Raw genomic sequence first — 22,501 nt, 5'->3', positions numbered from 1 at the left:
GAGAAAGCGTCTGACTATAATGCAAAACGCGCTGTTGAAGACTGGGCGGAAAGGATGTGATGATTTGCAGTTTCGTCGTTTTAACTGCGGGGAATAAGCCAAACCAATTTTTCCTAATCTGTATTTAGAAGATCTCTTTATTTTATAAAGGAATTTCTACGTTTTATATAGTATTTCCTTGATAATTATCTTGTATTTTACAGTAAATCTTAAAAATAAGTCTGAACTGCAAAATGCAAACGAATGATATAGTATTAACTTGCAGTGGTGTCAAGCCAATTGTCCTTGGACGGCGGAAAAGTGGAAGCAGGTCCCGCAGAGAGGCGAGTCACGTTTCATAGGTGTTAGACAGACCTTCAATATATTTGAGGAGACGATGTTATTGTGACGACTTCTTGTGGATCGGACGCGGACGTTACTGTAGTGTCAAAAACGATCAGTTGTGATTTGTGCACTGATATCTTGGACGGTATTGCAGTAACTACATTCTGGCAGTTTATGAAAATGGGTCCTCTGTTCCAGCATGATAATTCTCCATCCCACACAGTGAGAAACTGTTTAAAAAATGGTTTCAGAAAAATAAACACTGTATGTTGCGCCAAGAACCAGGTCTGAATCAGTTTGATTGAATGTGTTTTAGATTTACTGGAACACCATCAGGGCGTGGCCAATATGCCTCTCTTCTACAGCTGATTTGGCATCTGGAGTAAAGAAGGGACATGACTTCCTGTGTACGGGACTGGAAAGTGTTCCATCACAAATCGATGCTTCATTGGGTGAAAGATGAGTTACTCTAAATTTTACATTAAAGCACGTGTTCTGATAAAGATTATAGCGTCACACCGAATACTTGGTTTGTATTATATATATTCATATACAATCGAGTAACAAAAAAAAAATTCCTAACTTTCCCGAACAAACTGACTGTTTTATTGAATCATATCAACTGTTTTTCCATATGACGCTCGATTTATTTAGGTGTTTATTATAATCAAATAATCAAAATTCTTATACTAAATACAAATAGAAATTATGGATATTAAAAATAATCATAATTTCGATGTGGTAGAAAGTTGCCTTTCTGCTGCCTAAATCATGTTTTCTGAAGCTGCTCGACTTGACCACAACCACACACAGAGAGAGAGAGAGAGAGAGAGAGAGAGAGAGAGAGAGACTGTTAGCACAGCTTCACACCAAAACATTTAAGCAATGCTTTTTTTTTTTTCGAGTCCTCGACTGAATCATGGGATTTTCTCTTTTGTAAAACATGGAAGCCTGTTTGTTGTATAATAGCAAAATTATGCAATTTACAAACACAATATACTGACGCCTCATAGCTTTAGTTGACTTTGCTCAAATTACAATGATTATTGAATATAGTTTTATTATCTCTAACATATCAAAGCATGTCAGTTTTCATTTTCATTTTAGGATCTGAAGAACCTATATAAATAGATTGCACAATTCTAGGTATTTAGCTAGATAGCATTTAAGGATCATCGCCATGATTTCGTCAGCAAATTCCTATTCTGTATGCCTGTTGAGGTAGCTAGTCGCAGGTGGAGTTCGCAACTTCATTATAGCTATTTTATTACCGTGGAAGTAACAGATCAGTTTTTGCGGCTACACAGATTTACTCATGCAATATCATACGGTTGACCATGGATGTCATCAAAGGACTACAGTTAACGTTCACCGTGGCTTTAGAAATTCCTGGACCTCCCAGCACCATTTTTAATATGATGCTTACTATTATAGTGACAATGTTGACAGGCTTGATAACTACCTTTAAGCCCCCCAGGCTAACCATGTTTATTATTTACTCACTTTTAATTTTAAACATTATCTTGCATTGTTAAAAAATCAGAAAAGATTAAAACTAAGATTTTCTACACATAAAAAGCATAGATTTGCGAGAATATTGTGGGTTTCCAAAAAATTGTTCGAGAAAGTACTAAAGAGTGATAATATAACTGACTTCAAATTCAAGTCATTTACATTTTTTATCCAAGGAAAGTTTTAGGGATTACCATAATTATAATTAGTAGTGCATAGTAATAATGCTACACCAATAATTCGTATTCTGCATGAATTGCAGATTATCCCATGATGGTTGTTCTTTCAATAACCATGGAAGAGTATATTTTGAGCATCAGTTCATGCAATTCCGTTCATCTTTCAGAAAAAAAAAAAGCAAATTCAGTTGGACAATATCCGGACAGGAAAGAAACGGAAGAAATCGATATTTCCAAAGATCAGCCATGAAAGAATTTTAAAGAAGTTTATCATCTTAGTTTAAGATTGAATGTCTCGATTTTCATAGCAAAATGGAAACGTATGAGGATTAGTGTTTTGACATAGATATCTCCTGATATGGAAAAGATCTCCCAGACAGCGGCATTTGAAAATTTTAAAGGACACTAGTGGCAGATGTGAAGAAAATGTTTTGTATTTATTTAGAAATATCCTAAGAAGATTTATGCTCTTGAGCTTCGCTGAGATCAGTGGAAGGTAGTTTCTTAGTAGTTACACTTAATGTTTGGATGTTTGGGCAGTAGTAAGTTTTCCATTATAGGTTCTACTTTTTGTGCATTCACCATCAAGAAAGCACTGTTCACTATATCGGTAGAAGTAATATTTTTCAAAGCTTTTTCTCTTCGAAAATTCCAGAAGTTTTCATATATTTCATTCCGCTTCGCATATGAAAAAGAGAGGTAAATCCAGTCCAGATGGATGACGTGAAACCTCACTCTCACAAGTGATATTTATTTACTTAAGAATAAACTTCCATACACGAAAAATAATGTTTACCCAAGCCATAGGTAATAAATCAATAACGTATAATATTGTGGATGTATATTATAATTCATGCGGTGCAGTTCTCAGTCATCAACCCATGCAGTAATATTGTCCCCTTAAACGCATATTTTTTTTGTTCCAATTATGCAGTTTAAAGAGAAATGAAATTTATTCAATGCTTTTCTCCCTGAACTGAATAAATTTTATTCCAAAATTTACAAATTGACGTTAGTGAATTGAATAAAATGGATAAACCAAAATCCTGGACAAATAATTCAATAAAACAAAGTGATTGTTTTAGTTATTTGCTCATTTTCAAAATAAAAAAATGAAATTGCATTATAAGAATTTCAAAATCTTGTATTAAAATTGTAATACTGTATAAACATTTTTAAAATATAATTGTCTACATACTCGGAATTCGTGAACCATCTACGAGGAAGGTAAAAAATTAAGGGGAGGCGAGAATACCGAGATGATCATAGGCCTAGTCATCCAGTTCTATGCAATGGTGCGGGTGAAAAAAAACGGGAGGGAGAAGAATTCTTTGAAGTATTTACATACTTTAAAGTGCTTTTCTTCCTCACCCTTACAGTGAAGCATTAAGAATACAGAGCCATTTACTTCGTCTCCAACGCTAAGTTTTTGTCTCTTATTTCTCAAGGGCGTAGTTGAAGCAAACATCAAACAGTCATATGATGGCGATTTGGTCTTCGAGCACGCGCACAAGGCGCATATTATTATTACTGTTCATAGTTATTTTCTTTAAATTGTTTTTAATGTATACGTTTTATTCGTTTCTTTGAGTAAAGTGGTTTATAATAAAATAAAATATCATAAGCAATAAGTGGAGGGTGCAACTTCATCTTAGACCACACTCCAAAAGAGCTACACTGCAGCAGGATAGCAATAAGTAAAACATTGAGATGAGTGGAATGGTTAATATGATTCATGGTTAATATCACTGAATTATTAATATATTCAGTGTTATAATTGAACACTGTTCAATTATAACACTGAAATATCTTGATTTTATATATATATATATATAATCATGATCCAATTACTACAATAACGTGATTTACCATTGTTTTTGGTATAAAAGTTAATAAATTGTCATGTCCTTTTATACCTGATTTTTGCGCGAATTCAATTTTTATTACTTTATCTAAATGTATTTTTAATTGCAAATCATATTTGGTTAGAAGCAAGAGCAATTATAAAAAAATTTCCATGACAATCCTGAAAATGAATCGTGTAATGTATATGCTGCTTCAGCTGCACATCCTATATAGTTTGAGACATTCCTTTCAATTAGTTTAATAACATCGACAACCCTTTCCATTACTTGTCCGTTATTTTTAATTTTAATTTTCCTTGTTGTCTGGGCATATTTTCTGAAAATAGCAAGTTTTCAATCCCTTTGTCCTTAGAATTTATATTCGTGTTCAGTGATTCTTTAATGGATATGTTTTAAGTCTTTCATGATAATACATCTGTTTCAGATTCCTTGCTGTAAGCCAAACATATTGTACAGTATAATGCATTTTTTGAAATATTATATGGTAATCAATAACGTTGAGAACCTTTTTTTTTTTCTAAATATCTTTTTTGATGAAAATGGCAGATGATTATCTTCCGGGGATGAATTTTATGAAACTGAAAAAAAGAAAGATATTTTGTTTCTTTTCGTTCGTACAAAATAATTATTAAGTTCGTCAATTTGCTGCATGAGCTATATCTCAGTTATTTCTAGATAGTTTTAGTGCCAATTTCCATATTTGTAGAATATATATTTTGAATCTTCGACTTCTGTTAATTTATTTGTTTGTTTCTTGTTGTGGTTTTTCTTGAATCACTGAAGAGGGCTTCTCAAAATCGGCTTTCAATTAGCGCAGTTATTTCTGCTTCATTAATAATTCTGTTTTGTGATTCTTGCTCATTGTCTGAAGAAACTGTTGTAACTAAGTCAGTAATTTATAATAATACTTACTTTATTTTTAATTTGCGTAATATAATTATTTCTCACAATTTTACTAAAGACAAGAATAATCCTCCAAATTACTTTCTGTTCTCTTTCATACAAATTTAAATTTAAGTTGAACACATGCAGTGCCGTGACTGTTGCAAGAGCAAGAGGAGCTGTTTTTGTATAACGTTAACTGCAACATTATTTCCTAAACAATGATATTAATTGCAGTAATTGCACAGCACTCGTTCGCTATTACAATGTTTTCAAAAATCAAAAAAAATTATGAATCATATTTTGATTACATAATTTTTTTTAATAAAATAACATTTTAAAATGTCCTTGTTAACATTTGAATTGTGCGCAAGAAAAATATTACTTTTGATAGAGAGATGATGGTTTTTGATGTTTATGACGCTCAACCGGGAAATTTTATTGCGTCTAGATTACCAAATCCGCACGTGCCACACCATTCTGTGAACAAGTACAGAAATTTTCAATTTATATGTGGTGGATTTGGGATATTTCGTTACTTTTTAAGGTAAGTTATTTATTATGAATAAAATCCCCATGATATTTCGTAATAGTTTTCAATCACAAATATTTTCCATTAACAAACACAACAGATAAACAAATCTTTACTGCTTATATTGTCTTAGTCATTCCATTTCAGCTAGAGGTCCTGGATTGATGTAGTTTTACATTAGCGCTTTCACCGTAGCTCATTGGCTGTAATATGTGACCTTCCACAAACAGATAGGTACAGCTTCGAATACCGTTAGTGACGCGAGAAATTTTTATACTTTTTCACAACTTGTCTGTTAGTTGGCTTCCGGAGAAGGTTTCATACTTTTCCCCCCTCTGGAAACTCAAGTTTTATGTTTAGCAAATAATCATATCGACCGAAGAATTCGAGCAATTACAGACATAATGCACTGATACCTCATAGCCTTAATTGCTTTGGCGCTTGACGCACACATACCTTACAATACCTCCATGTTCCTATCTTCGAGGTACGCTTATTATCTGTCGGCTGTCTGAAGAAACTAAATTGCATCAGTTTTCAGTTACACCTTAGAAGCGCCATCTTAGAAGAAATAAAAGATTCACAAACAAATTTAAATTCAGCAACTATTAAGAGAGGAGTGTTAACAATTTAATTATTACACTAAGCACCCACACACCGCTCAGTTTAATAACGAACCGATGGATCTGAGAGTTCAAGCGCGAGGGTACAGAAGTACACACTCTTTGATTGACCGTGGTCGAACCCCAAGTGATTTCAGTATGGTAATATTCTCGTATCTATATTGTGAACTCCTCTGAACTTATCCGATAATTTCTGAATAAAAACAGTAAATTAATTTATTCAGTTATTATAAAGATATGTGATTTCACAACCGTAGATTTTTTTTTATAAAAAAAATATCAATCAGAGAACTCAAACTTAAATACCGGGTTAAATTAGAGATGACTCCACAAGCATACTGATTGTTGAGCCGTCCTTGATCTCAGGTCAGATGGTACAATTTGCGTAAACCCTAACATAATTAAGTTGCTTCGAAAGCAACTTAATTTTGTAAAGAATGTACTAACAGCCCAAGCCGTATAACATAGAAAGTATAAACAAACCATTATCTATCTGACTTTACATCTGCTGGTCTCACTACTAGCAAGAAGTTTCATGATTTTGAATAACAGTTAAAATCATAAAGTTGTGGTCGCAATGAATGAAGTAAGACTGATAACCACAATTATTTTGGACTATGGATATGGTTCTGCTCAAATTTCAGGGAAATTGGACAAGGAGAATTTCACTTCGCAGGTGTGGGATCTGTTCAAACCCCTTAATATATCAGGAAAAAGTCGCATCTACCAGACGGTTTTTTACCAGCTTCAAATTTACAAATGCCTGAATGTAGATCTTAAATTTATTAAGAATAACAAATATATGCCTTATACTGAGTTATCTCTTAGTGATCGAGACAAGTTGTGGATACCTCGTGTTTTTGCGTTGCAGAAAGATACTAGAGGGATAAATTTGTGGTCGTCGAGTGCATGCCTTTTGTAATACCTCGAACATGGAAAGAGCCGACAAATCAGCATGAAGAAGGTCATTGTATGGCGTGCATATATAAAAGTTTCGAAATGTCAGTAAATCGAAAAGTTCTAGTGTATCCCAATATACCATCGTTAATTTTCTCATGCAAAAGTGAAAGGTAACAAAAGTAACATAGTCGCGTCACAGGAACTTGAAAAAAAAAAAAAAAAAAAATGGCTGAAGCTAAGCGAAATGCCAGGCAGCCATTTCGCTTTGTAGTGAATGGCTTTTAGTGACAAAGGGTGAAAATTACGAACAACTAGTTGGCAACTTTCTTGGAAATGATGGGAAAAAATGGGATGCAGAATGTCCATCTTTTACTTCGCATTTTCTTGGATTTTTTACACCAGACTCGGGCAATGTTAGTAAGGAGCGTGGGGAGAGATTCCCACCAGGATGTAGAGTCAGTGCAGAAGAAGTAGTAGGAAGGGTTGGATGATCACCTTACCCGGAAAGAGGTAAAGGCGTTATAATGTACATTTTTAAGGAATTTTTTGACAAATAAATGAGGGTTTCTATATGTGGTTTTTAATCTTGTTGTTTGCTTGTAGTAAATCTTAATGTACATTTTTAAGGAATTTTTTGACAAATAAATGAGGGTTTCTATATGTGGTTTTTAATCTTGTTGTTTGCTTGTAGTAAATCTTGAAAAAAAGCCGTGAATTAGGGTTGAAATTGAAAGTGTCTGCAATTCTGCCCAGACACGATAGGAGGGAGTATATGATGAGAGCCCTGTCAATCAATTCGGCCCTGGAAAGATTGTGCAGGGCTCAAGGGGTAGAATTTTTTTCAGCCTGGTCTGTACTTGTTAACAGGAGAGACTGCTTCTACAGGGATGGGATACACTTAAATAGAAAGGGTGCAAGAATGTTTGCTGATGCTATCGAGGCAATGTTAGGTGGGTCGGAAAACTGCTAGATTGGGGGGATACAAGGACTAATAGATTAACAGTAGCCACTGGCAGAGGTGAAAGTGATTCTTGCACTGCTTCTATTGGAATGAGCCGCAGCCTGGAAAATAAGATGCAGGATATTTCAGAGACTGCTGGGAATCATTGGGGTACAAGTAAACACATGGGTTGTGTTAGGGTAGCTAAGAAAAAGAACAGGTGCATGTATACTTGTGTGTACACCAATGCTAGGAGTTTAGTAAATAAATTTGATGAATTTGAGGTATTGCTCAAAACATCAAAGGCAGATATTGTGGGGATTTCAGAGACGTGGTGTCACACAGATATAAGAAATGCAGAACTGGAATTTGGGGAGTACAATGTGTACAGAAAGGATAGACAGGATAGGAAGGGAGGAGGGGTTATGCTATTAATTAAGAAACACATAAAATCCAAGGAAGTGAAGCCAGTCGACATCGCTGGACAGTGCAGTGTCGAGTCAGTTTGGTGTGACATAAGCATTGGGAGATCAAAATTGAGAGTAGGAGTGTGCTATAGGCCTAATGACTCTGATGAGTATAATAAGAAACTGTTCGGAGAAATAGAGTGGGCCAGTAAATCAGAGAGTCTTATAATGGGGGATTTTAATTTCCCAGATATTGACTGGAATTTGGGGGCTGGTCACTCACACAGTAGCAAGGCTTTTGTGGATTTATTGGATGATTGTTTTCTACATCAGCATGTTCGGGAGGCAACTAGAGGGAGTAATACTCTTGATTTGATTATCAGTAGTGATTCTTCATGCATTAAGAATCTGCAGATAAATGAACCACTTGGTGGCAGTGATCACAGTGTGCTGAAGTGGGAGTTACTCAAAGAGGTAACTACCATTAGGGGTAAAGGGAAGGGGTATTGCTTTCGTAAAGGCGACTACAATGGACTGAGACAGTATTTAAATTCTATACAGTGGGATCAACTGATGATATTGCCAACAGCAAATTCAAAATGGGAAGCATTCAAAGAACTTATCTTGGAAGCTACTAGGCTTTACATACCAACTAAGAAATATTGTTCAAGGTTTAGGCCTAAATGGTTGTCAGATGAACTAATGAGGCATATGGCAGAGAAGAAAAATGCATGGGATACATACAAATTAACACGTGACACGGATGCCTATGATAGATACAAGTTGATCTGTAACCAAGTTACAAAGGAGGTTAGGCAGGCGAAGGCAGATTACGAGAGATCCTTGGCAAGGGATGCGAAGAAAAACAGCAAAGAGTTCTTTACTTATGTAAACTCTAGAAGGAAGGGGATGAATCAGATTGGTCCACTTGAGATCGATGGGTCAACTGTTGATGACCCTGCTCGGGTAGCTAACAAACTAAATGAATATTTTGCTTCGACATTCACACATGAGGAGTTATTCAGCGAGGGGAATGCCAGAGGTGTATTCAACTCTAGCAGTAAGCTAGAGAATCTTGTAATAACTGAGAGCAAAGTGGAGGAGAAATTGTTGAAGATAAACACAAGAAAGGCACCTGGGGTGGATGGGATCTATCCAGTTATATTAAAGGAGGCAGCAAAGGAGGTAAGCAAACCCTTAGCCATAATTATGAGAGCTTCCTTGGACTCAGGGGAGGTACCCATTGACTGGAGATGTGCAAATGTGACCCCAATTCACAAAGGGGGATCAAAGGCTGACACAAGTAATTATAGACCTGTGAGTTTAACTTCTGTTCCCGGAAAATTAATGGAGGCACTGGTGAAAGAAGCACTGCAGGATCATCTAGACAAGACTTCAGTTATAGCTAGGACACAGCATGGTTTTGTTAAGGGGAAGTCTTGCCTGACCAATTTGATTGGATACTATGATGCAGTCACAAAAGAACTGGATGCAGGGAATAACTTTGATATTATATACTTGGATCTTAGAAAGGCTTTTGATACTGTTGCACATGGAAGACTGCTGCACAAATTGGAGCAGTGTGGCATTGGAGGCAAGTTGCTGCTATGGATAAAGGGGTGGTTGAGGGGGAGAAGACAGAGAGTGGTAATCAATGGACACTGCTCATCGTGGACTAATGTTATTAGTGGAGTCCCTCAGGGTTCAGTATTGGGGCCTTTATTGTTTTCTGTATTTATAAATGATATTGATGATGGTATATCAGGCTTAATGTCCAAGTTTGCAGACGATACGAAGGTTGGCAGGGTTGTCAAGGACACTACTGACACTATGCTGCTGCAACAGGATTTGGAAAGGTTGAGCAGATGGGCTTCGAGGTGGCAAATGAAGTTTAACATTGACAAATGTAAAGTACTACATATGGGAAACAGCAACCCCAGAGCAACGTATCAACTCTGTGGTACTACACTGACAGTGGTAGAGAATGAAAGGGACCTGGGGGTGGTGGTGCAGGCAGATATGAAGTTCTCTGAGCAGTGCAGACGAGCTGCAAGAGTAGCTCATGGTGTATTGTCAATGATATATAGGAATTTTTCTAGCAGGGATAAGGAGGTGATTATTCCCTTGTATAAGGCAATGGTCAGGCCACACCTAGAGTACTGTATACAGGCCTGGAGGCCTCATTTCAGGAAGGATGTAGAGCTGCTGGAACGAGTACAGAGAAGGGCAACTAGATTGGTGAATGGGACAAAGGGGTTCTCTTACGAAGAAAGGCTTAAGTTTTGCAAATTACAGTGTCTGGAAACTAGGCACCAGCGGGGTGATCTGATAGAGGTGTACAAAGCCTTGAATGGTTTGAGCATGCTCAATGCTGATGGGATTCTTCCTCTAGCTCAGAAAAATCACCTGAGAGGGCATAAATTCAAATTGAGGAAAGACAGATGTAGGATAGATGTGCGGAAATTTGCCTTTAGCCAGCGGGTGGTTGGTGGGTGGAACAGACTTCCATCCCTTGTCGTGGAAGTTGATAGCCTAAATAAGTTTAAGGCTCAGCTGGACAGGTATTTCGAACGAACAGAGGGGTGAAGTGGAAGTGGTTATTTTTATTTATTTATGTTACTTTTTTTTTTTTTTTTTTTTTTGGCTGATGCTGCATAAGCTTGCTTTCTTGCATCAAATGCCTCTACTAATGCTAATGCTAATGCTAATGCTAATACTCTATTTTGTACAGGAGTTAAATTTTGTTAATAAATCGGATATTGTTATTACGTATTTACTTTCTTTTAATATCAGGATAAACCATTGATATTGTTCAGAAACTAAGGTAATATTCAAAATCAGTACACTCCTAATTTATAAATAAATAAACAAAGAAATGCAGATGAACGGAACTGGTCTGAAAGTTTGTTATGTAGTGTAACCAGTAACTTTTATTTTATATTCATAAAGTCATTCCTGGAATTATCTGTCATATCACGTCAGTGTAGATTGATGCCAACAAACAAAACAAAAAAAAAAAAGAAAGAAAACGAAAGAAATTCGTAGCACGACTGAGCTACGAATTCGTAGCATTTCCTTATCACTCGTTTTACTCGCTTCTCATCACGCTAATTTTTATTACCCGCCTATTTCTTATCAAAAATTTTCTTAGCAAATTCCACAAAGCCAAGGTATGACCATAGCACCAAATTATTAAACATAAAAAGTCTCTGTTTATATTCTTTCTGCTCTAGAGAGAAAGACAACTTGCTTCCAAAGTTATACAATAAATGTTTGTGTAAGTTTGCGAAAATATTTCAGAAAAACTAATTAACTTGCTCTTTGCATAATCGCCTTTTATGCTGCTGTAGAAAGTGAAGTTCTAAATCACTTTGACAGCCTTAATTAGCTTCGCAATATAAGCGAATCTCTCTCTCTCTCTCTTTCTTATTCGTTTACTCCACTTCTCCTAACTTTAAGGTAAAGGCTTCTCTCTTTCAACTGGAACGATATTGGCTAAACTTCTATGCGTATCTTCAGTCAGTGAAAACGTTGAGTATATATATATTTTTTTTCTTTCTTGACGATTTCATTTTAATTTCACTGAAGAAAATTCCTTTTATTTTCTGGATATAGCGCTAGTTTTTTTTCTTTTTTTTTTTTTTTAACTTAATCCAAGACAAGTTCTTCAAAGCTTCAACTGAGAATCAGTGCTTTATTTTTTCACTGATATATTTATTTCACAGGATAATACTTAGTCGCTAAATCAACAGTCAAAAATGTATGCCTAATACATAAATAACCTTAACATTGATATGTCAGTCTGGGAAATGTTTTAAAAAGCGGAGCTCCTAATATGTGAAAAGTTGCTGCAAAGTTAACATTACTTCAGCAATCTTGAAAACGAACTACCTAATGCACGAAAGTGGGAGATTACCGAAAGAAATTTGTTGTTTTAGTTAAGTGTTTTCCATATTAACAACTGTGCAGAAATACATGTTCTCTTAAGAAAGATTTGTATAACCCCTTAAGTGACCAAATTTTATAGTTGCAATCGTCAACTGAAATTTTAAGAAATTTCTTTCGATTTCTTTGAGTACAACTATTTTCATATAACACCGAACTCGAGAAAGCCGACAACATATCATTAGCACAAAATTAAAAAAGAAAAACAAAACGTCAGGGAGCAATATGTGTAACCCCTCAGTCTAAGCGCTACAGTGATATTGATCCTTTATTCAGAGAAGATGATAATCATACAGGTTTATTATTCTGATTTATCTATTGTTATTAGATTCGTCCTTCAATTGCGATACCAAAACGTTTGCTCAGTCAGTCTCCTTTGACCTTCGGTATTCAATTACAAATTTCCGCGGAATAGATAAATAATCAACAAAAGTGAGCTATGGAAACGGAGGAATATGAATTTTTGATGTCATATGTGAACAGCGTTATTGAAATAGGACTGCTGAGGTAAACCGAAGCGTTACATTCAGTTACCAGTAGATTTTGCTGCCATTTTAATAAGAGGCTTGAAGATGGATTGTACTCCACTTTCGTAGAACGAAAAACAGCTTATACAACTTTAATGTATTAATGAATAAAGGGTGACTCTGGTAGTAATTTGATATGCTGGGTTTATTCAATATTTCCCCTTTTGAAGTGTATGATCACCTGTATATTTTCGTAACTATTGCAACACCTGAAAGGAATAATCTACCGGACCGAAAAATTTATTCCGCACTGGCTCACAAAATGTACCTTTCCTTTCAATGGAAAACGCTACTAAAGAAAAACACGCCCACGTTCAATTCTTTTTTCTTTTTTTTCACTCTATCGCTTGTAATTTATTATATAGCAAGTATGGTATTTCTAGAACCTAAAAACTTCAAGGCGTGGCGCTGTCATGCAATCCCCTGATTAAGCAATAGAGTCCATCTTTTCATATCCGATATGGAGTCATAGAGACTAGGGGGATGGGCTCCATCATTGCCAGTTCCGATTAGACCCGAACTTAACGTGGCAGAAGGCTGAAGATAGAAGCTTATGGTCCAAAGCGCCTTTGTGTGTGTGTCGAAGGATAAAAGTAACAGAGGTCTTGTCGCATTTACCTTGTTAGGAAAGCCTTACCTTTACCTTAAATAAATCTCTTTACGTTCAAGTTGGTAGCTATGGCACGCGGAAGCTATCAATCGCCCAGTCTTCAATTAAGTGTCACTGATAAGGGATCGGGATCACGTGTAAAGAGCTCGCCGTCTGCGAACAAGGCACACCTCGTGACGGCCTAATGAGCGAAGGATTAGCAAGTGTTCTGTTTTCTCCATATTAGAAGAGTCGGTAATTGCCAAGTTTGTCGACATTCTTACAGAGAAAGGCTTTGAATGGGTTCAATATAATTAAAGAAATATTCCAAGTTGAAAATTCAGACATCGGAGAATTTTAAATCAATAGTGATTAGTATCAGTAAAGCCAAATGATGCACGGAAGCGGGCTTTTTGCCTTTGACCTTTCATGCATCAGTTGGCCGTACAGTAATATAAATAATTATTATTAAATCACAATCATATGATATCATAAGCCTATGTTGCTAATGCTCCAAAAATCATAAACTAGACCTATTATATCATAACAGTCATATTCTGTTTTATTATAATAAAAATAAAACAGAATATCCCTACTGTTCCATTCACACAAATTAAACATTCAGTTTTTGCTTTGAACTTAGTCACAGTGCCTCCAATGCACGACAACCAGCTGCCCATAGATGAACTTCGAGATTCAGTCTTCTGTTATTCCCTAAGATTTTGTTTTTGTTCTCTCCTTCTTTCTCACGAGGGATAAAAGATCTTCTCCGTTCATTTACTTATCCCTTCAGCGGTTTATATACCTTAACTATATCTCCTCTTAGAACTCTAAAGTAGAGAAGTTGGATTATGCAGTCCACAAGTTCTGTCTCTTTTTAGGCGGTCTCCAGTATATAATATTCCAATTGCGGTCTAAAAAAGGAATGTCCTTCTCCCTTCTAAAAAGGTGCTATAAATCATAGAAAGGACACCATGCCTTAATAGCTTCCTGTTTAGAATAAATGGAAAATACTATGTCAGATTAAATCGTAACACCAGGCTTTTTATTTCACGAACCACTTTTAGTTACTTCCCCCCTATAACGTGACACCGAGATGTATGTTCTCCAAATACATTTAACGTTAAAAGGAACTTTAAAATTTTGTTAGAAGCATTAAACGTTAGCTTCCATTTTCGGACGCTTTTTGAAACAACATGGAGTGATTAGAATTGTTAAACACCCAACCCATCTTAAAATTATCATTATCAAATTGTGACAGTTTATTTTGGGTACCCATTTTTTTTTTTCATTTGTAAGAATTAGAAATATGAGGAGACCTAATACAGAGTCCTGAGCGTCCCCACTTATTACACTGGTCTGCCCTGAAGACTGACCATTTATGACAATCGGCTGTACTTTAGCCAGCCAGCTAGCCTAATATCTTACTAGTAATTCGGTATTCATCCAGTTTATATGGCAGTCTTCCATATAAACCGGAAGAAGACTGAATGCGATTTAGGCCTATCCCTGCATTCTTGTCGGGATGGTCCTAAATCGCATTCTTATCCATAGACTTCATGATCGTTCTCACCACACAAGTCAAATCACTGGCCTATGGTTACCCAACTTCTCTTTGGCACCACCTTGGGAACTGGGGAGTCATTAGCACTTTTTCAGGTCAGTAAGATCTTCCTGGAGTCTAATGACGCCCTCATTAACTTTTCCAACATATTGATAAGCTCTCATGCAGCCTTTTATTTTAATTGAATGTGTACCATTCTCCCCCACCGTTGAGCCTTGCCCTCCTTTAACCTCAGTAGGTTTTCTAAAAAGAAAAAAACTTCTCTGAGGTCATTTTATCACTTATTTCCCTGCAATCTGACTCCGTAACATTTCACGTAGATTCAGTAATGTTTCCCAGATATTTCATAAGCAATACATCACTTCGTTTAAGATTTAAACCGTTATTATTCCCCATAGGTGTTACTAATATCCACTAGTACCATTGCGGGCTGAAAATTGCCAGTTACATCAAGTTTGCATCCATAGACATACTCTTGATTCTTTGCCTCAGTCCTTTTTACAGAATTGGTTCCCTATATCCATTACATTTGAGTCTCCAGTTAAGATTATCTGTTGCTGAGGAACCAAAGAATTCTCCACCGTTTGATACATTTCTGGAGTCGGATTCGGGAGTACGCTACACGACATACCATTAAACATTAGAGACTCTCTTCTTCAGAGACCCGATCTCGGCTAAGAATATATTGTGTTTCGAATTGACTTCGTCGCGGTTTCACAAAGAAATCAGAAATCCCTCTTTATGAGCTAGAGAAAGCTTGACATACTTGCGACAATGCGTGTAAACTTTTAATAGGGCAGTACCAGGAGAATTACAGCTGGAAGTTCTGCTCAGCTGTGACATCTTTAACATGTTATAACTAACTTTTCTAAGTGAATCCATAATCTCTTCGAAATAAATTTAAAATTCAACATACACAGCTATAAATTGCTGATAATAACAAAGACTATATGAATAGTAAGCTGTAATTTTTAAATCCTTAGCTAAATATAAAAATAAGTTAACGTAACTTTACTTTGGCGTGGTGAGGTGGCAGAAGGGTTAAGAAATTACTTAAGAGCCAGTTGGTTTATTTATAACGGGCTGAACGAAACATTAAATAAAGGCATTTCGTTAAACCGGCGAGCCGGGAAAAAAAACAAACAAACAAACGGACCAGAGAACATACGCAAATTTCCAGAAATAATATACGCTGGAAAATGATATTTCTCGGGTGACCCTAATATGATATATATTTTTTAAATAGGCTGTAGTATTATACATACTATATTCACACAGAATTCTACAGATACAAAGCGAATTAAAACAAACGACACTCGTCCAACAGTTACAACAAATAAATAATACTTGTGGAATTGAATAAGAAAATGGAACTGCATCAGAGTCCAAAGAAAATAAGGAATAAAGACTTGTTTAGTTTCTCCAGATAACAGCTGTCTATATTCCAAGCGTCTGTGATTTTTTTTCCATTTTCATCGTTACGCTTGATCGATCAGCAGTACGTTGCTTGTGTGAAGGAATATGTCGAGAGACGTACAAATGCAATGGAGTTCTTTCATCTTCTAGAATAAATAAAATGGATAATGCAGCTTACTTTGGGCTGGCGAGGGAGGAGTGTTAGGAAACGCGCTTAGCAAAACATTTAATAAGCAGATACTTCTTCTTCAAAATGTCACAATGTAGTCCGGATATTAGATAACATATTAAGTTCTTTTAGATATTTATATAGGAACAGGGAACTGTTTGTCACTGGAGTAATAATAGCCAATTTCTACAATATTCTTATTATATTAACCATATTACCCTGCAGTGTCTTATGATAGGCTGCCCTGACAAAATTATCTGGGACCTTCGTACTAACAAATTGTTAGTACGCAAATGAGTTGAGGCATACTTTACATCAAATATCTGTATAGATCTCGATTAGTTCATCCATTTTCAAACAGTCCCTGAACTTCCACCTTAAATTAGTCCTTGAATTTCCATATTTGAAAATAGTCCCTGGACTTCCATCCTGAAAACAGTCCCTGAATTGAGGTGTTATTCAGAAAGCTCCTTCTTCCTCCAATGATAAGCGGTGGAATTCAGATCTGGGCTGACCTTGGCAGCATAGCAGTAACGTCTACCATTTCAAATCATTGTTTAAGTTGTTTTCGCCCCGTTAGAATTTCCGTTGAAAGAGTACGTGAAGGACCATCAAACAAAACCAGTAAAGTAAGTTAGTTAATGTATGTACTGCGTTATATTTAAAGCGCGTTACATTTTTATTTCTTAAATTAATTTATTTTTCCCCTTTTTTGTGATTAATATATAACTACCGTGTTACAAATATTTGTTATTTATAACTATCTTGTTACCAATGAAGTATTAATTTCATGCTTTAAAACTTTATGCCCGTGAAAGGCAACACATATTTCAGGCTTTGTGATTTAATAAATTAAATAGCCATGGTATTTGTCAACGCTTTCTTAATGCAGTTTACTTATTTTTTCCTGGATTTTAATAGCAAATTAAATATAACAAGTATAGAAATTTCTGCCGTGATTAATAGTGATAATTTATAAGGATAATAGTGATAATATCAAATAGTGATAATTTATATATTTAATAAATTCCTAACAAAAAATCGAGGAAAACGCAGCGCCTTTTCTGCGTGAACGAGAACATTTCATTTCTGCACATCCGCCATATTGCCCTTCATTTCTTCAATCTGAGCACACTATTAAAAACAATACCCAGTGTTTTAGTTACAGTGTACGGTAAATAATAGATAAACTATGTGATAAGTATGAAATAGTTGCCTAATTTCTGTTGGTCAAATTTTAATAAAATTTGTGAAGTCTCACAAATCCTTATGATAAAGCCAAATATAAACGTTCATGAAAATCCATCCAGTGAGAACCCATTTATTACATGCAGACGGACAGATAAAGAAATAATAATTTCCAAATTTCTATTGTCCTGTTTTAATTTTTGCTTATTTGATTGATTTTTATAAACGAACTAAACAAAAATATTCATGAAAATATAGCTAGAGGACGTCGAGAATGGATGGTCCGACTGGTGAAGACAATAGGCAATTTACGCATATATGCCAAAGCGCCTAAAAAGAATTACCACCACTCCTTGAACAATAACGGATACAATATTTCTCTAAATAGTAAGTATAACTGAGATATTCAGGCACATATCCGTATTCTGAAACAACACGATTCCTTGATACTATTCACTCAGCGTCCGTATCAAGGAGTCAACTCATTCGGTTCTTAAATATCATGTAACTCAGAAATATCCCCCCCCCACACACACAAACGCTATCCTCTGACTATTATCTGATGAAGCAACTAGTGTTTCTTAAACACCAAACCAACAGTGAGAAGCCCAGCTGAGTTTTCAAATTTCAGCTTGTAGAATAGAATTTGAACGTCATTCTCCAAATCCGTTGTACTAAGTAAATGAGTCATTAAAAGCGTGAAAATTAGTCCTTCTGGATCATCAACCTTTCATATTTACTACATTTCCCATGTTGTATTCATTATTTTCCCTCCATATTGCCCTATTTCTGTTCTATCTTTAGCTCAAGTTAGAATAAGCTCTTTTTCCACTAATGCTTGCTTGCTTGATGCCAAGGATACACCTTCCTTTTCGTCTGCTGTCGCTAGACCTGTTACTATTCGGTTTTTCTTCGAATAACTGTTTAGCTAATCTCCCTTCTCTTTTTACATGCCTAAACCCATCTTAAGTTTGCTTCACTTACATTGAATTGGATTCAATAAAGAGTTCTTATTCTATATTAGTAACACCAAGACTTTATTTCTACATTTGTAATATGGACTTGGCTTTGCTTTCATTTGGCAGCAAAACCCTCAACTCTACAGGATTAAGGCTTAAAATTCTATTCAAAAACAACAAATTTTTGTTTTTCTGCAAATGAAATTGTTTATCTGACTTTCTTACCCTTCTTGCTTTGGTTATCCTCTTGTTTATTTTCATATGTATACTTCTATTTTCATTAAAGACGATTCCTAGATATAAAAAACTATGCACTTGTTCCAGTTTGTTATTTCACTAGATTCTCTCTCTCTCTCTCTCTCTCTCTCTCTCTCTCTCTCTCTCTCTCTCTCTCTCTCTCTCTCTCTCTCTGCTTTACATAATTTTTGGTTTTTAATAAATAAACAAATAAATTTTCTGTTTATACTCGACCTGTTTTTCGACCAAACGGTCAGAGGAGTTTTTGTGTAACTAATTCTCATATCAAATTAAAACCTTATTTAATTTATTCAGAGATTCTTGAATCTTCCAAGAACCTTTGAATTTCTCATCAATTATAAATATTATCGTTAGAATATTAATAATGATCCAATCAAATTCATACATTTCGTTATTCGCTTAAAAGGCTGTTTACTATCTCTGATGCCATGTTTTTCTAAAATTTGAAGAATATATTTCGAATACCTTTGTCGTATGAATTTTTTACGAGATATATAATCCTAAATACAAGTTTTTGTTACGTTCCTATGACTTTTCTATAATTTTTCTGAGTATAAATATTTTTTTTCTCGTGTTCTCTGTTTGACCTGAAATCTGATCCTTCTTTTTCTTCTTCTCCAAGTCTAATTAATGTACTGTGAATTTTGAATTGCAGTAATTTTAGATTATGAACTTATGAAAAAAAATGAAGAGCAAATTCTAGTCCTGAGTTACACCCGATGGCTCAAATTGATCAAATATTCAAAGTATTAGACAAAAAACAATTCTCCTGTTAGTCTTTATCAACACATTGACAAACTTTGTTGAACGTTTTCTAATGCTTTAGAGTTAGACATCCAGAAGACAGCTGGAAACTAGGATTAGTATCGCTAAGGCTGTATGAAGAGTGTGGTTAATTTTAGGAAGTATATTGGAACTGTAAATCATTTTAATAAAGCTTGATGTTTTGGAAGGCTTCCCTACTAATATTTTTAATAAGTGCTGAAAACCAGTCGGTAGAGCACATCTTCCAAAGTTTCTTGACATGTTGGAAGTACCGGTATTTTTTGGTCGGAAATTGAAAGAGTAATTGAAATATCTATTATTCTTAAAATAATTTGAGAAAATAAAACGTAATTGTACAGCATTTTTTAATGTTAGCATATCAATTTCTGAAAGAAATCCAATTATAAATGAATCTAAAGCTACTTGTAACTTAATAGACAATGCAGGAGGTCTGAGGATATGAAGAACCCTGAGTTTCTCAAAAATGTAGAGAGAGAAAAAGATCATTTATTCAACCTGAAATGGGATATGGGACTGTCGATCCAAAAGATAACTTAAAACTAGATTTAATGACTTTATGATTCCAGTTTGTAATTCTAACTGAGTTGCCAGTTTGATTAAAAAAAAAAAAAAAAAAACAAGACGTTCAGCTACAAAATTTAATAGATTGGTAGATCTATAATAAGAACAGTGCTTGGCTATACACCATTGACTAACGTAACACTGAATATATAAAGCAAAATAGTAATCAGTGGCCTGATGATCCAAAATGATAATGCAATACCGTCAGTCCCTTTAGAAAAAATAATAAAATACTTTTAGAAAAAATATTATTGATGAGATAAGATGAGTAAAAATATGGGATGTTTAGAAGAATTAGTGAAAAGATTGCCATCAACTGTTAAGGCAAGAGTTCGAAGCCTATTGAGCTATGTGCTGCCGATGAAATTCAGAATGGCTTTAAGTCATGAGACATTGAGAATCATGATGAGAATCTGCGGCACTTGTAAGTGTAGAATTAACATAATTACGCTTTTGCTTTATTAATCATTGTTTTAATTAGAAGGCTCAGAGATTTAAAAGCCTGAAAGTCTGCTGGTGGTGTTTTTTCCCACTATGCACTCAGCTTGGCTTTCAACATTACTTTTTTGCGTAGTGCATAATTGAACCAAACTGGAAATTTATTGTTGCTCTTTTTCACTCGATGGGATTTTCTACTAAGCACAAAGGCAAATAGAGTCATGAAGCGTCAGTATTTCATTATTTCTGTAAATAGTGTGTTTTCTGTAACCGTATCCTTCCATGAAAACAGTAACTTATAGAACAGTACATAAATAAAACATATAACCTATAAAAGGTTTTATAAGAGGCTTTATACCTCATATGTTTTCTATATTGAGAAAATGAGTTATCCTCATTGTCTCATTTTACAAAGCATTAAGTCTAGACGATTCTCTGCTTATGTTGGAAATTTAGAATATTGCATTAAGTTCTAAGCAGTGTATTACGTTTAGAAATTCCTATAACTTTATGTTTTTATACAATGAACATTAATTTTTGATAGGTTAAAATCTACTAGTACTAATAATTGAATAAACAATAGAACCTAGAGCTGTGGATTTTGATACAGATTTCAATTAAGCCAGCATTTTCTGAGATTGCAAGTGGATAGAAATAAAATAAGTAAATTAAAATGGAAGAACTTATAAGAGAAATAATGAATAAAATGGATGGTATGCATAGTTCCTCTTTTTGGTGGGGAAGACTTGAACTCATAATGATACAGGTGTAGAAGTGCGGATGTACAAGGAGAAAGTTTGTAAGCTGTCTGATAAGCGGTAATGCAGCAGCTTCCCTCTTGGAAGTTAGACTAATTCCGTAGCTGTAAAAAGTAGCTGAGAAAGGCCAGTTGCAACGACAGAATCAACAGCTTAGTGCAGTAGTTTTCAAGGGTAAGGTCGCGATCCCCAACAGGGGGGGCGACGCAAGACAAATTTGCCGGGATAGCGAGCAGTCTTCGTTAGTTCAACAATTTTTTTCCTCATTCTCTCATCCCTTGGCTACACCGTAGTGAAATGGCCAATCCAACGATTAAACAATGCAAACATGTAGGTGAACGTTTGAAAAGATATCTGGAACACTTTATTTAACTTAGTATTGATCTCTGTGATGAGATGAGACCAGATGAGATGACAATCGGATACATTACATCAATTTTCGAGAAAGATGATAGAAGAAGATGCTCCAACTATAGAGGAATAAGTGTTATGAGCTCTATTGCTATTTCGAAAAGTGATAAAATCAAAACTGGAACGATAGATTGATATTTCTGAGGAACAGTGTGGCTTTTCGACTGGACTCTCATGTATACACCATTTATTCATGGTTAAGCAAATTTTTGAAAAATGTCAGGCTACAAACTAAGATGCTGTTCTTAGACTTAGACGTAGAGAAAGAGACTTAGAGTAATGTGCCAAGAAATCTTCTCTGGAAGGCAATGAAAATAATGTCAATAAGCCAGCCATTAATTGAAATCATTAGAAGAATCTACAAGAACAATACATGCTGTATAAAATTTGATTCAAAAATATCAATAAAATTTATGGTTTCCAAACGACTACTTTAAGGATGCTGTTTGTCACCTACTTTGTTTAAGCTGTACCTGGGGTTGTTCTAAGACCATGGTCACAGAAGTGCAGTTCAATGGGTTCAAAATAAGTACCTTTACAATCTACTGTTTGCAAACGACCAAGTTGTGGTAGCACAGGACGATGATGATGTTAACTACATGAGCAGAAAGTTATTAGGGGAATATAAAACATTGGGACTGACAGTTAATTTTAATAAGATAGAGTATATGAATTGAAAAGGGAGATTCTGGATTTAGATGGAATACAGGTGAAAATTGTACTAAGCACAAAGTATTTAATTGCACCCAAGTATTTAAATACTTGGGT

The 22,501-nt window shown here is 35.2% G+C and overlaps 1 protein-coding gene across 2 annotated transcripts in view; it reads right to left on the bottom strand.

Annotated features, from left to right (window-relative positions):
- LOC150089315 (lachesin-like) overlaps nt 1-22,501 on the bottom strand; it is a 758,400-nt gene that overhangs the window by 163,219 nt on the left and 572,680 nt on the right. The window lies entirely within an intron of this gene.

Source organism: Mastigoproctus giganteus, chromosome 2 (genome assembly GCF_048544385.1).
Source record: "Mastigoproctus giganteus isolate SK-2022 chromosome 2, ASM4854438v1, whole genome shotgun sequence".
NCBI classification, from domain to species: domain Eukaryota; kingdom Metazoa; phylum Arthropoda; class Arachnida; order Uropygi; family Thelyphonidae; genus Mastigoproctus; species Mastigoproctus giganteus.
The sequence above is the reverse complement of the archived record's forward strand: the minus strand, read 5'-3'. Positions and strand labels throughout refer to the sequence as shown.